At 34.1% G+C, this 14,717-nt stretch overlaps 1 long non-coding RNA gene across 1 annotated transcript in view; it reads right to left on the bottom strand.

Annotated features, from left to right (window-relative positions):
* Positions 1–301: 301 nt before the first annotated feature.
* Positions 302–14,717, bottom strand: part of LOC103276610 — a 27,497-nt gene continuing 13,081 nt past the window's right edge. The window contains exon 3 of the long non-coding RNA XR_505380.1: positions 302–4,107. This is a non-coding gene — a long non-coding RNA (uncharacterized LOC103276610). The remainder of the gene's footprint in view (positions 4,108–14,717) is intronic.

The raw sequence follows: 14,717 nt of genomic DNA on the forward strand, positions 1-14,717 counted from the left end.
TTTTCTATCCCTTACAAATTGTTGGATGGGAATTTATGGGGATAATGTTGTTGGGATTGTTAGAATAATTGTTGGAATGAAATCTACAGCTGCAACTTGGGGTCCAAAGCACCACAAAGGAGAATTATTTTCTTCTTGATGAAACAGAATTCAGTCCCAAAAGACTCCCTGACATAAGGTTGGATGTCTGGCCTCATACCCCTATTGATATATTTGCTGGGGTGGACAGACTGTAGAATTGCTGAAAGAGTTCATTTAGAGAGAAAATCTGCCAAAATGGCAGTAAGGAATGACACTTAGCTGAGTGGTTTATGTTTTTATTTCAAAAAGCAGAATATTGTATATAGCACTTTCTGAGAAAATAGTTAAGATGCTGTAATTAAATGAAGTTCATGTTTTAAAACACAATAAAGATGTGCAGAATCTCTCAAATGTGAGTTTCCTCAGATTTTATTTAAACTCAGTGCAATTGAATTGTGAGTTTTAAGGAGTAATTTCTGCCTTTCACAAAATAAAAACTCTTTTACAGGGTTTTATTTATTTATTTTCTTAAAGTTTGCAACCTCAATGTATGTTACCAGGGTTTAATCTTTTAATGTAGAATACAAATTCTGTGTGGAGTAATTGTGTGTAATATGTACCATGAAAAGTTAATTTTCCTTTCTATAACCAATGAACAACAGACTAACATTGACACAAAAGGTATGGAACCATCTAAAATCATGTTTCATTCAAGGAGGATACAGTCTGAAATTCAAAACAGATTCTTTCTCTAACAATTGCAGTAAAAAATGGAAACAGAACAAAATGTGGGAACATGTACGTGATCCATTCTTCCTCACGGATTTAAATTTCTGCCTGTGGAAGACTGTCTACACTGAACATTTGAGCCTTTTGCTTTATGCTGGCTATGAAGACGTAAGCCTATTCAAAAATGAAAAAAAAACTTTAAAATGTTGCTTTACCACCTCCTACAAAATATCTCTTTCCACCACAATAAATTGACCAGTATTTCATATCAAATACACATGGTATACACATGGAAATGGAAAAAAAAAAACATTTACTTCCTTTAAAATTTCTGATTGTACATAGACACCTCCATATCTATTTCTTAGAAGTGTGGATACCTAGGATTATTCTGGAATCTCTCTCTGTTTACCAATTCAGTGTATGACAATGTTCAGCAGTGCATATCTCTTCTCTCTCTTTCCTCTGCCAAAGTCAGTGTTATTTTTCATTTAAAAGCTCCATCCACTTAAAAATTTATACCACGTTGTCTATTATATTTAAGAGGTTGTCTCAATGACTCAAACACTCACCTACATACATAAAAGAAGTTTCCATCTTGTAAAGCTAACATTCACTATTCAATATTTTAATGCACCATAGAACTTTGTTTAGATTTTCCTTAAAATATATGCTCTTCACATGGAACTGTCATTAAAAAATGGGGAGAATAACTTCTCTAATTTCAAATCCATCAAAGTAGGTTTTGAAAAACTATTTCCTAAGCCCCAGGAGTAGTGCACTTGAAGGGCAAGCATGTCAGTAGCTTTAGAAAAAGAGTTGGGAAAAGTCCAATTTGATTCATATTTGAACCTTTATTATTGGTAACAATGAATTCAACCCACTAAAAATGTAACTACTATTAACACTAATTTTAGCGAAGAAGCTACATTAAAGAGGAGTAGTAACCCATTATTTCAATTATTGAAACCTTATAGGCAGGTTGTTTAATGTGTCTTATCCTACTGTCTATCCAACAGCTTTCCCTTGCACAGATTGTTAGGAATTATTCACAAACTGTTGCCGCCTTCAAATGACATACTATAGAAGGTAGCCAAGATGTAATTGTATGTTGTAGTGAACATAAAATAATTTGTGGCTTCAAAATATGTTTTTGACACAAAGCCTGCCTGCCATTGTAGAAAATTTTGTCAATTCATGTGAAAATATTTATTACCTGTAACCATAGATACACAAAATTAGTGTGTGTGTTATGTAACATTACATCAGAAATGCATTTGCTACTGTTTTGAGATTTCTTTTTGGTCTAGATTACCCTTCTGCCAAACAACTTTTTTTTTTATATATACTAGGGCAAATGACTGCTGTACTAAATTTGCAATTGTAATCATAATTTTTCCTGGGAATGCTAAATTATGTCTTAATTTTATTCAAAAGCTTTTATTTTAAAAGCAATTAAACTTATTGTTGATTGATATTTACTATCCAATGTTCCTGGAATACTAAAAGAATACACTTTATACATAATCTTCCATTATAGCACATTTCTTGCAAGTAGCTATTTGATATAACAGCATTCAGTTGAGTTTTCAAACCAAAGGACTAAAATTATAGCAATTTCACTTGAAATGCATAAATCCATGCACAGAACTGTGTTCAGCAGAATCACTAAATGCTATTTGTTATTCAGAGATGAATGAATCAATAACAAAATAGAACTGATAAATCATTAGCACTTTAATGCAGAGTGGAGAGAAACTAATAAATCATGCATGTCAAGCATTTGTTTTCCTTATGGCATGTTTGAAAACATAAAACATGCAATGATGGGCTGCAGGTAGGTATGAATGAACAATGCCAAAACTGCTCAGAAGCATTTCACTTTCTATGTTAGGCTTAGTGAAACACTAAGAAAAAAAGGAACCATTTCATGATTCCTTTAAACAATCAGAGAATCCAATAATGAACACCTTCCACAGCAATCTAGCCCATTATATCCAAATCGACATTTGAAATGTCATAGAGATGGGAATGGAATAGGTGAGGAGGAGAAGGCTAGTTGCATGCATGATTTGCTTCAATGAGCTCAATATTATTACAGGTATCACAGGTATCAATTTATACTAGAAAAGAACTGATACAATCATGTACTTCCTTCATATGAATGTAACTGATCCATTAAAAATTACAGAATACCTATATTTACAGATGACCAAAAAAAAAAAAAAAAGGCAAGAAATCAGCTATTGATCTTTGATTGTGTTGTATGGTCTACTGTCTGTGAAAGGTGAGAACTGTAACTATAATGAATGGGTAACTCACTCTCTTACAGCAGTTTTAGTTATCACAAAATTAATCATAAGAACCATAAATTTACTTCACGATGCTTCGTTAATTGTACATTGACCCATTCATCTCAGGCATCTTTTTCTGAATCTTTGGTGGGAAACACATTAATTAGGCACATAGTTTTAAAACATCAATTTGGTTACTGGTGTGATTATGAATTCTCCCCTAGATTCTCATGCAGAAAGGAATAAGGCTTGTCATATGACTACACTTTACTGCCAAGTAACATGTTTTCACTTTTTTTCTGGAATTAAAAATAAAACTAAGCAAAATAAAAACCACTTTCTCTATTTCAGCACAAGAACACTTTATACCTGATATTTTAATTTCCACTGAGAAGAGTTAAGACGTTGAAGAAAAACTATTTATATATAGCAAGGTATCATAGACAACTATTTAATAAAATCTTTGAATTAAAAGTTTCTCCTCAAGTCATAGGTCATTGAGACACTGACACTAAAAGGGAAAAGTATAGCAATCTGCAATTATGACCATGTAGCATTACTGATTAATGCTTAGTAATGACTGGAGTCACACTGAGAATCACATTTCCCATGGTATTTCCCTTTTCATGTTGCACAGATTTTTCTCACAGGTTAGTAATGGAAATTGGGGAAGAAATGGGTGGGAGACATAAAAATCTATGGGAATGCATGCAACAAAAATATGCAATATCACTTCATGTAAACTTCTGCTTTCTTCATGCAAAGATACCTATAAAAACAGAGACAATAAATTTTCTAATAGCTGAATTTTACAGTAACTCAGTTACAAAAACTGTTAAAACAATTCCATGATTTTGCATGAGCAGAAGACTTGAAATGATTCGAAGATTTCCAGCATAAGTGTTCCATGGCCCAATTATGCTAATTAGATTTCTAAGAATGAAACAATGCAGGACTATTCCTTGCTTCGGTTTCTTGTCCTTTTGACGAGAGAGCAGAATAACCCGGTTTTTGGAGGAGGACCCATCAGCATTGGGGCTTGATTCTTGTGTGTAATTTTTATCTAGGAAAAAAAAAGAGAGAGTAAAGTCATCTCCAGATAAAATACCAATTTCTGAGAATCTCTGTTAACATTAATAATTTCATGAGTTACTGAAATACCACAAGTACAAAACGTAGCTTTGGAGTTTCTAGTATTTCAGAAATATTTTTAAGGAAGATAAGATATGCATTTAAATTATATTCCAATGCTCAAGATACTAACAAAAAATACAAACTAGCTTAAATGACATTTGAAATATCACATTACCTCTACCTCATGTGTAGTAACACCACCCAACCCCTTACTTAGGCTACATGACTATTCAGTATTATTTACTGACCATTAATTATATATTATTTATTGAAGATAGGAAAGGAGACACCATTACAGGATTCAGGGCCCAAGTTACAGCCTAACATCAAGATGTACTTGGTATCAAGGCAAGCCTTATTTATCTTACTAATCAGATTGTTTCTCTCTTTCAACATGAACTGTAAGGCTTAATTTCAAAACAATCATTAGGGATGAAAGTCAAAAGTTAACATGCGTAAAAGGTCAGAAATGATGAACTAGCTTTCTAATTTGTTAATTAATTGGTAATAGAATAGAATCAAATATTGAAAAGCCTGCTTAAAACACTTTGAGAGACTGCTCGAAAGCGACTCGTTTTGATTTCTTTGATATAAAACTACGAATCACCTTAAATGAGACAACCTTAAAGTAGATTATGTCTGCAATTTTCTTTAATTCAACTCTAAATTAGAGAAGACATTTTATGAATATATGCTATGCTCAAAGCTAATTGAAAGCAATTATCAAAGTGGCATTTTGTCTGTGACTTTAAGATACATTGTAAGATAATAAATGATTCTCATTATGTAATAAAAAGGTCACATCATGCCTTTGGGCTAGTGACGCTAAGAGTTTTTCAAAAGCTATTGGAGACATTTTCTTTAGCGAACTGCGACTAATACGAGAACCATCGCTTATTAAATATCAGTTGTCACCTGCACAGCATTCGCATCAGAAATGAGTATTTCTTTCAAAAAGAAACACCACCTCATTAAAGCTGCAAAAAATATATCTCTTAAAGTGCACACCTGACATTTTCAAGTTAAAATGAATATCCTTCACTTGTCATTCACTAATAGCAATGAGACAAAAAATATATATATATATGTCACGTGGACAGGATCATTAAAATCGGCAGTGGGGTTTTGGGAAATGGAAATTTACCTCACAGTCTAGAAAGGCAGAAGTATGTGAAAAACCTTGAAAGAATGAACAACTTTTTAAAAGTCTGCTGGAATCAGGTTATTCTGGAAGGATTCGGTGTTCTTCCCTTTACTGGAAAAATAAATTGCACCTGTAAAAGGCCACTAAACTAAGCCAGTACCAAACTCTATGGACATTTGACTTTGTTTTATTTTTTGTTATCATATGAACTGGGGAATTGATCACCAGATAGTTAAGAATGCACCTATGTATGTAGACAGAAAATGATGTCTATTAGATTTTCTCTTTTACTAATTCAGCTTTAGAGTACAGTGTACCTTAGACCATTGATTTTTAAACTCCTCTGATATTCTAGCTTTAGATAAGATCTCATACTGCACCATTCATAATTTATTTCACAAAGTTTAATTCCCCTACTATGCTTCAGATATCATTCCAGGAACATTGAATGACTAGACAACATACAATCTCTGCCCCCAAGAAATTATAGTCTAGCAGGAAAGAGAAATTGAACAAGCACATTGAATAGCTAAAATGGGAGGCTAAGCAGAAAGACATTATTTTTTTTAAAACACTGAACATGAAATAAATCATTTTACACACAAATGTCATACCTGGGGAGATATGAGTACCTGGGGACGTAGTTATCACATATTACTTACATGATAAGTTTAGATTCAAATAGAACATTAGCAGCTAAAGTAAGAAGGTAGAGATTTCTAATTCATCATTGCCGAACTGAATCCTTTAGGGGGTATATTAGCATTAGGCCATTTTAGAAAATTAGATCCTTATTACCAAATGGTTGTTAAGACTTTGGAGGAAGTATCTTTTAAGTCACTTACATAAAGTTAGCATCGGTTTATGACAAAGCATAATCAAAAATGCCACATATTTATTGTTTATAAGATGTACTTTGTACTTATTGGGGTATTTAAATTTTGCTTGATCATAACTATCCTTATATTGGAAACTGTCCTCCCTTTTAAAGAAATTGCATGTTCTTATTCCTTTAAAAAATAAAACAATATCTAATTCAGTGCTTTTATACAATGAGGCCTTTAATCCAAGTAATTGGCTAATACATAGTTCTAGTTTTCAGTAAGCAGGAAAATGGTCAGCATTATTTTTTTATTATCCATAACCTTTCTTCTTGGTTAATCATTCCTACAGTCAAAATACACAACTCTTTCTTTAATCTAATTTTATTTTTGTAGAAAAGTATGTAACCCACATCCTTTTTGTCTGTTGTTTACAGAAATGAGAAACAATTGCTTGTGTTTTCTCTTGGTAAGGGGAGATAACAAGAAGGAAACTAACATTCATGAAATGTCTGTATGTATCCAGGCTCCTTGCATATATTAACTAATTGGATAATTGCATGTTTTTGTACATCTGGGCAGAAGCAAAACTACTCCATTAAAAATGAGAATAATTCCAGGTTAGGTGTACTTTTGGTGTTATAGTCATAGAAATTCCAGATGTAGGCTATGAGAAGTGGTAGACTTAGGTATAATCTCAGGTGGAGACTGCTCATGCAGGGCAAACCTAGTTAAGGAGGTCACATAGAGATTATAATAATGACCAGATGTTTGTTATGAATACATTCAACATCCCTGTATTTTTAAATTAGTTCAACCTCTATGGAAACAGTGTGGTGATTCCTAAAATAACTAGAAATTAACCTTCCATATGACCAAGTAATCCCCCTACTGTGAATATACCTGGAGGAACTCAAATCATTCTACAAAAATACCTGCACACGCATGTTTATTGCAGCACTATTCACAATAGCAAAAGCATGCAATCAACCGTGCTGTCCATCAAAACTGGACTGGGTTTTAAAAACTGTGGTACATATACACAATAGAATGTTATGTAGTCATAAAGAAGGACAAACATATAGACTTCACAGTAACTTGGATGGATTTATAGCTCATCATACTCAGCGATCTATCACAGAAACAAAGAACGGATACATGTTCTCACTCATAAGCTGACCCTAAACATTTATTATAATACTAAAAGAGAGAAATTGGCAGTAGCGGGATATTGCCAGGGTGTGGGGGAGGCACACAATATCAGTAAGTGTACCTGATCTCAAACCAGGCGAAGTGGGGACAAAAGGTAGACCCAAACTTTACCTGTGTGATGACTACTTGTGTACCTAGCCCTGAATTGTATCCTACATCTTTAACATAAAAAATAAATAAATAAAAAGAAAAAAATATAATTATTTAAAAATCTATCCACTAGAAAAATAACAATAGGGAAATAGTTCATCTCCAAAGACTGTAGAATATGCTAAGTTTCAGAAATCTGAGAACATGAAGCCAACGTTGGGCTCTGAGTGCTTCCATCTTTAAGAGTCGGTTAGTTACCTCTCAGTTGTTCCTTGATACATCAAAGACTTACTGAGCACCAGCCATGAGCAGGGCCTTTTGCCACATGATTTTGGTTATTTAGTTTCTAAGAGGATCTGACACTATTATTGGAAAGAGAAGTGTGGGCTATCATCAACAACGGTGATGGGTCTCCTAAAACTGGAATCGCTACATGAAGGTAGAAGAGCCTTGCATAAAAGACTCAAGATAAATATTGCCAACAATAGAATGGTGTCCTCCTATCAAAACTCACCATTTCTACTTACCACCTACTTCTTTGGAAAGCAACAGCAGCAGAAAAAGCACTTCTGCTGACCATGACTCTTTCTACATCTGTCTTCCTATTTCAAATTAAGATTGACCACATCAAAAAACATAAACATGAAAGAATTTGGTTTCGGTTTCAGTTTTATAATTACTCAATACGAAATAAGGATGCTCACATAAAAACCAGTAACCAGATCAAGGATTACAAGGCATAACTTTCTTGTTTCTATAGCACTGTTAAGGTTGCAGTGTGTGTGGTAGTTCCACCTCACAATTGTTAAAGAATAAGAAATAACAAGATTTATTTGGTTTTACTGTTTGCTGAGCTTTAGTTAAGTGCCCTACACACATTATTCAGAGGCTACCTATTTCATTCACCTCTTCGAGTTGCCCTCAAAGAAAGTCCCCTCCCATCAAAAATTATTATTGAAGAGTATAAAATTGAAGTATGATTTCATAAAAGGGATAGAAGAGGGGATTTATGTTTCATGGTGCACAGTAAACAATGTCTATTCCCATTAGATATTTGTGTTCTCTCCAAAGACTTTCTTCAGCCCATCTAAAATCAGAGAGAAGAGTTGGGTCTTCCCTGATCAGTTTTCCAGATGCTGTTTGTCCCAGCTCCCTGCTAATTTCTTTCTTGGTTCCCTGTTTTCCAGCATCAAGTATTTCCAAAACCCTTTATTATGAAAAAAGCATTTCTTAACTTTATGTTATCTGAACACCCACTCAACACCCTTTTCCTGCAGGCTCACGAAAGCATTCTGATAAAATTAGACAGAGTTAGATCTATTCTCTTTCAGGGATTCCTTATAATTGCAAACACTTTTCTTATAATTTTATTTTTACAATATCTAATTTTACCAACTAACAACCCTGGGAGGTAGGTGTCAACATCCTTATTTTACATTAGAAGACAAAGAGATGCAGACAGGTTCTGAAAGCTGCATCACACACTCAAGGTAGCAAATGCAAAAGCTGGCATTGACAACTGACTTTCCACCCTCCCAAGCTCTCCCAGTTGATTTCCACATCTGCACTTTTGTCTACTGATTGCACTGGATAACATCTCCTCTCATTTTGCCAATCAAATTTCTACCCCTGTCCTTCTCAGCTTAAATCATACATTATTTTAAAATTTCAAAGCACAGGGATAAAAAGAAGAGTCTAAATGTCCTCAGACAGAAAAAATAGGTCACTTACTGAAAAATAAAAATCAGCATGGCATCAGACTTTCAAAAACATTAGTGCTGAAAGACAATGAAGAAACACCTTCAACCCCCAGAGGGAGTTAATTTTATCCTAGAATTCTATCCTTAGTCAATGTATTGTTTAAATCTAGGGTAGAATGAAGATGTTTTCAGTCACAAAAGGATCTAGAGAATTTACCTCTTATATACCCTTTAAAGAATATTTAAGTTGTTATCTAGCAAAACAAATAAACTAAGAAAGAGATTCAAGAAACGAAGGACCCAGAATGACAGATTTGCAAGAGAGCTATCAGAGGAAGCTAGAAGGAAGGACTTCTGTCATACGGAGGAATGTGGATAATAGGTAAATTGATGCAGTTGAGGTCTTTTTTTTTTTTTAAGAAAAATAAGAATTATTATAAGACTCACTGTACAAACAGAAGAAAGAAAGCAACTAAAAGCTTTACAGAGAAGAACATGTAATTAATTGTGGGTAATACTTGGTTCTGCAGTTGACAGCATTTCTATAGTCTCAATGATTATATATTTTTCATTGATTTAAAATTTTATTATATATGTCTTTTCAAAAACAGGACAGCTTAATAGTTGCCCAGGTCCACCATTTCTTATCTGGTGACTTTGGGCAAGTTGCTGTGATTCAGTTCCCTCATCAACACTGTAGAGCTTTTAATATAGTGTCTTACTGGTTTCTTGTAAGAACTAAATGAGTCAATGTACAAAAAAAAAAAATGTTTAGAATGTCACCTGATAAATACAAAGCACTCAGTAAATGTTAAATATTTGTAAAAAAGTTAAATAAAGTAACCTAAGAGTGTCACAAACCACCTTTCCATAGCATGAAATAAAGAAAGTCTACCTAAAATGAATATATTCAAAAATAACAACAAAGCCTATTTACAGATATGGGGGGAAATATCAAGAAACAGCACAACAATCAAAGTGATTACATCTGATGAGCAGACCTGATAACACAGAAAGGATGAGACAGGGGCAGTGACTATATTTCTTGCAAGTCTATATGTTCTGGTTTGTTTTACATGTGCATACACTATTTTGGTACAAATGATAAATAATAATAATAATAAAACTCTCTGCAGGTGATTCTCTTGCACAACAGTGTTATAGTTTTCCAAATGTGATCCACTGACTAGAAGCACTGACATCACTGTTGAAATGCAGACTACACCCCAGACCTTCTGAATCAAATTCTGCTGGTCAACAAGAACCCCAGGCGATTTGTATAAACACTTAAATCTGGGAAGTCCTGGTCTATTTGTCATTTTACTTCTCTTCCTAAGGGACAAGGCTAATAAGAATTTGTTGAATGACTAACTGACAGAATAAATGAATGAGTGACCAGCACCTTTTTTGCACTCATTCCCAAAACATATGACTGAGCGTGAATAGTAATAAAAACAAACTTTCTAATTTATTCAAATGTAACTACTTTTCTTGTGACTTCACCAGGTACCAACTTACTTCAGTTTAGTGTCGAAGATTCCAAGTAGAATAGACATTTTTTTTTTAACCTAGAGGTGCTTGTAGTAATTCTAATTAGTAATTCTAATAATAACAAATACACAATAGTAGAAGGTGATATGTGTTGAGCTACAGAGATATTCTCAAGATGCAAAGGAAACATGTACACAAAATGCCATTTAATCATGGTGGAAGGACAGTGGCATAATTAAACCTGAGTTTTAGTCACATGATTTCAGCAATATAGATTAGGGGCTAAGTGCCATGCCAGAGGCCGAGAGATCAGATGGAAGGTTAATGTGGCAATCCAGAAAAGAAGTGAAATGAACTTTCATTAAGGCAGTGTCAATGGGAACAGAGTGATATTGAAGAGGCCCAATCTATAGGACATGATGGTTGATTGGATATGCAGGGTTTGGGAACAAGGGGAAGATTCTGATATGATTTCCACACTTTTGGTTTTAGTTGTCATGTATGTAGTGGCAATTTTTATAGAAGGGCAAGCATTTTTGGCAGGGATGGAAACTTGGAAGTTGGCAAACCAAGCAATGGGTATGACATTCTGAAGGAGATGTTCAGTGTCTTTGGTTATAAAAGGGAGAACAGGTCGTGAGACAGATTTGGGTTGATGGGCTTATTATAATAGCATCCACTGAGAAGAATTTACTGAAGGACAGTTTGGCAAATTGGAATAGCAGATGTCAGATTTTGTAACTGGGGAACACTGATATCTAGAGGTGCAACAGGAGAGTGATAGACTCTAATAAATATGAATACAAATAGTCAGAGAGGTAGGAAAAACACTAGAAAGAAGAGCTACCTCATATATACATTTCCAATTCACTTTCAGTGTGCCCTATTCCTCTTCTATTAATTAGGATGAAATCTTCAAACTGCATGAGTCTAGGCCTCAGTTTTCCCAATTGTCTGCATATAAGTGATACACACTATTAAATCATTTAATCTAATTCTAAATATGGAAATTATTATATTTGAAAGTTACATTTTATATGATATTTAACTAGATGTTTATGTAATTCAGAGGTAAACATTTTCTGAAAAGAACTAAAAAGTAAATGTTTCAAGCATTGTGGTCTCTAAACTATCAACACTGGCCTCTTAGAGCAAAAGCAGTCTTAGAACATCTGTAAATAAATTAGTGTGGCCATAGTCCCAAAAACTTTATGTATAAAAACTAAAGGCTCGGTGGCTCAGCCTGTAATCCCACGCCTTTAGGAGACTGAGGTGAGTGAATTGCCTGAGCCCGCGGGTTCGAGACCCGCCTGGGCAGCGAGACCTCATCTCTACAATAAATTTTTTAAAAAAATCAGCCGGGAGTGGTAGCGCATGCCTGTAAGTCCGGCTACTTGAAAGGCTGAGGTGGAAGGATCGCCAGAGTCCAGCAGGTCCAGTCTGGGCGACAGAGTGAGACTCGAACTCAAAAAAATAAAAATAAAAATAAAAACTAAAATTTGAATTTAGAATAATTTTCACATTATAAGATATTACTCTTCTTTTGATTTTTTAATAATCACTTTAAATGTGAAAACTATTCTTAACTCTTTGGCCATATAAAAACTGGCATTTGCCCAGATTGGCCCACAGGTCATACATAATTTGCTAGCCCTTGATATAATTAAGTCAAGTTCTAAAAATTAAATCTAGAATTATGAGGCATAAGACGGAAGAAAGAATTTTAATTTTAAGTCATGATTTATTGGGTCAATAGCTGAAAGATGGATAAAAGTGGAAATAATTTTCTTTGGCATATCTTTGCTATACTAAGTGCCACCATTCAGAATTCATTCTGTGAAAATTCTGAATTAGAATATGTACTAACATTCCTCAATTTGGGTAACATACCAACTGATCACATTTGGCTTAAATGCATATCTTTAACTGATTCTCATTGCTTTGCCCTAGAGTGGGCTTAATAATGTTGTGATTCTTACAAAGTACCTCAGCAGGTAGCATGTTCCCTTTTAAATATTCCCCCTGCATCTAGCCAATTTTTTTCCCTGTTTCATCTTTTTGTGTGTTATCATTGAATTTATTCAGCTACCTTAAAAATGAATGGGGTTTTCGGAGCAAAACAAATGCCATAAAATATCTGTGTGGAAAGCTTGATTTAGCAATTATCTGGAACATTAAAAGTTACCTAGCTCAATTCTGGAATAAGACTGTCTCCTTCCAATAATGGAAACCATTTTGAATTCATGAGTGTAGCTGAGCCATATGACAGCAGGAATAAAGTACATGCTAAATTTTTCAGGTTCATAACTGCCAAAAAAGCAAAGCAATGAAACATAACAATTTTCTAAAATCCTTTTGCCAGCTTTTTTATGATCGTAGCCATTATTTTCTGGAATGATAATTTCCAAGTATAATGTTAAAGTCTTTGATCTAACATCAAATTCAGAGAAATCATTGTGACAATCTAAAATAAAATCTTTAAAAAATGGGACTGAGATTTAATTGCTGATGAAATTCACAGTAAGTTTAAATATGTGTGGAAAAGAGAATAGTAACTCTTGAAAGTGATGGGCTATTTGGCCACACTGCAGGGGAAATATTCATACCTGGATTTGAAGTCTCTTTTAACATATAAATTTTGTTCTCCACTCCAAAATATTTTTGTGGCTCTAAGTTGGTTGCCAGGAATGGTCAAAACATTATAAAAGCATTTTTAAAAATTATTTCCATGTCTCTACTGAGAAATTATGCTCACAATTTTAGCCCAGGACCTGTTTATCTTTCCTAGGGCACCTCTAACCTGTAAATCATTAGTCATATAGAAAAACAAAAGCCAAAACAGAATGAAACAGGTACAAACATTTTCTCTTTGTGACTATAACCAGAGAATATGTACATCTTGTGGTTATGCTTTTCTTACTGAATAATATTTCTATAGAAATTTTATATGGTCTTTTTCATTTAGCATAGGTGTTAAGGACATGGAGCTAGTACATGAATCAGGAGTTTGATTTTTAGCTCGGCACTGGCCAGCTGTAAACCCTCCATCAAAAGGTCTCACAGTTTTGAGCCTCAGTCTCTATTCATTAAAAGATTATAACAATATCACCTACTTGGAATACCAAATGAGGAATGCATGTTATATAAATGCTCAATAAATGTTATTTTAGACCAGTGGGAAATATTTTGCTAGCCCTTTGTCCATCTTAGACAACAAGGCTTTCTGGATTCCTTGGGTATCATGTTATGGTCATCTGCCTTCTTCTTGAAACACCTGGCAGCATACCTGCCACACGCCAGACTCCACTTCTACCCAAAGGAAAGATTAGAAAAAAATTAATGCGGGCATGTACTAACCATCAGAGAGCATAGTTGTTTTTGATTGTTTATCCACAGGAGTTCAATAAGCTGATACTGTCTTATTATAACAAGATGCTTATTGAATAGCCCAGTTTCTAGATTCTGCCATACTCTTAGTTATTTGGAGCCTCATCACTCTGATCTTTAAGATTTTCCCCTCAATGTTAAACTATTTTATGGTAAGCCAGCTGGATATAGATGCCCAATTTTGACATGCTACCTATACAAAGATTTCCATTGCATGGCATATTGATAATTGACATTCCTAACAAAGTGCTTGGGATATTGATTAGGGAGAATAATTCCTTTGAACTAGTATTGGAGGAGAGGAAATTGGTTGTTTTTCAGATTCTCTTATTTCAAGGAATTGTTCCATCATGTATGCAGTTGCTCAAAATAATACAGAAATCTGGATAATCCTTGATACCCTTTTTTTTTTAACCTCCCATAACCAATCTATTACTAAATCCGATCAAGTTTATCCATCAAATGTTTTCTGTATCTCTTGATTTTATTTTTATTTTTTTTTTTATACTTTGACTCTCTAAGGTTTGAACAATTATAGAAATTCCCTACCTGGTCGTTGCCTCCCCGCAGTCCATTCTCTACCCATCCCAAGATCGGTCTTTCCACTATTATGCACTGTCTGCTCACATCACTCTCCTGCTCAAACCTCCTTTTCACTCTACCTGTCTCTTTTTTTTTTTTTTTTTTTTTTTTT

Source organism: Carlito syrichta, unplaced genomic scaffold (genome assembly GCF_000164805.1).
Source record: "Carlito syrichta isolate Samal-C Ts95f unplaced genomic scaffold, Tarsius_syrichta-2.0.1 Scaffold316272, whole genome shotgun sequence".
Lineage (NCBI taxonomy): Eukaryota > Metazoa > Chordata > Mammalia > Primates > Tarsiidae > Carlito > Carlito syrichta.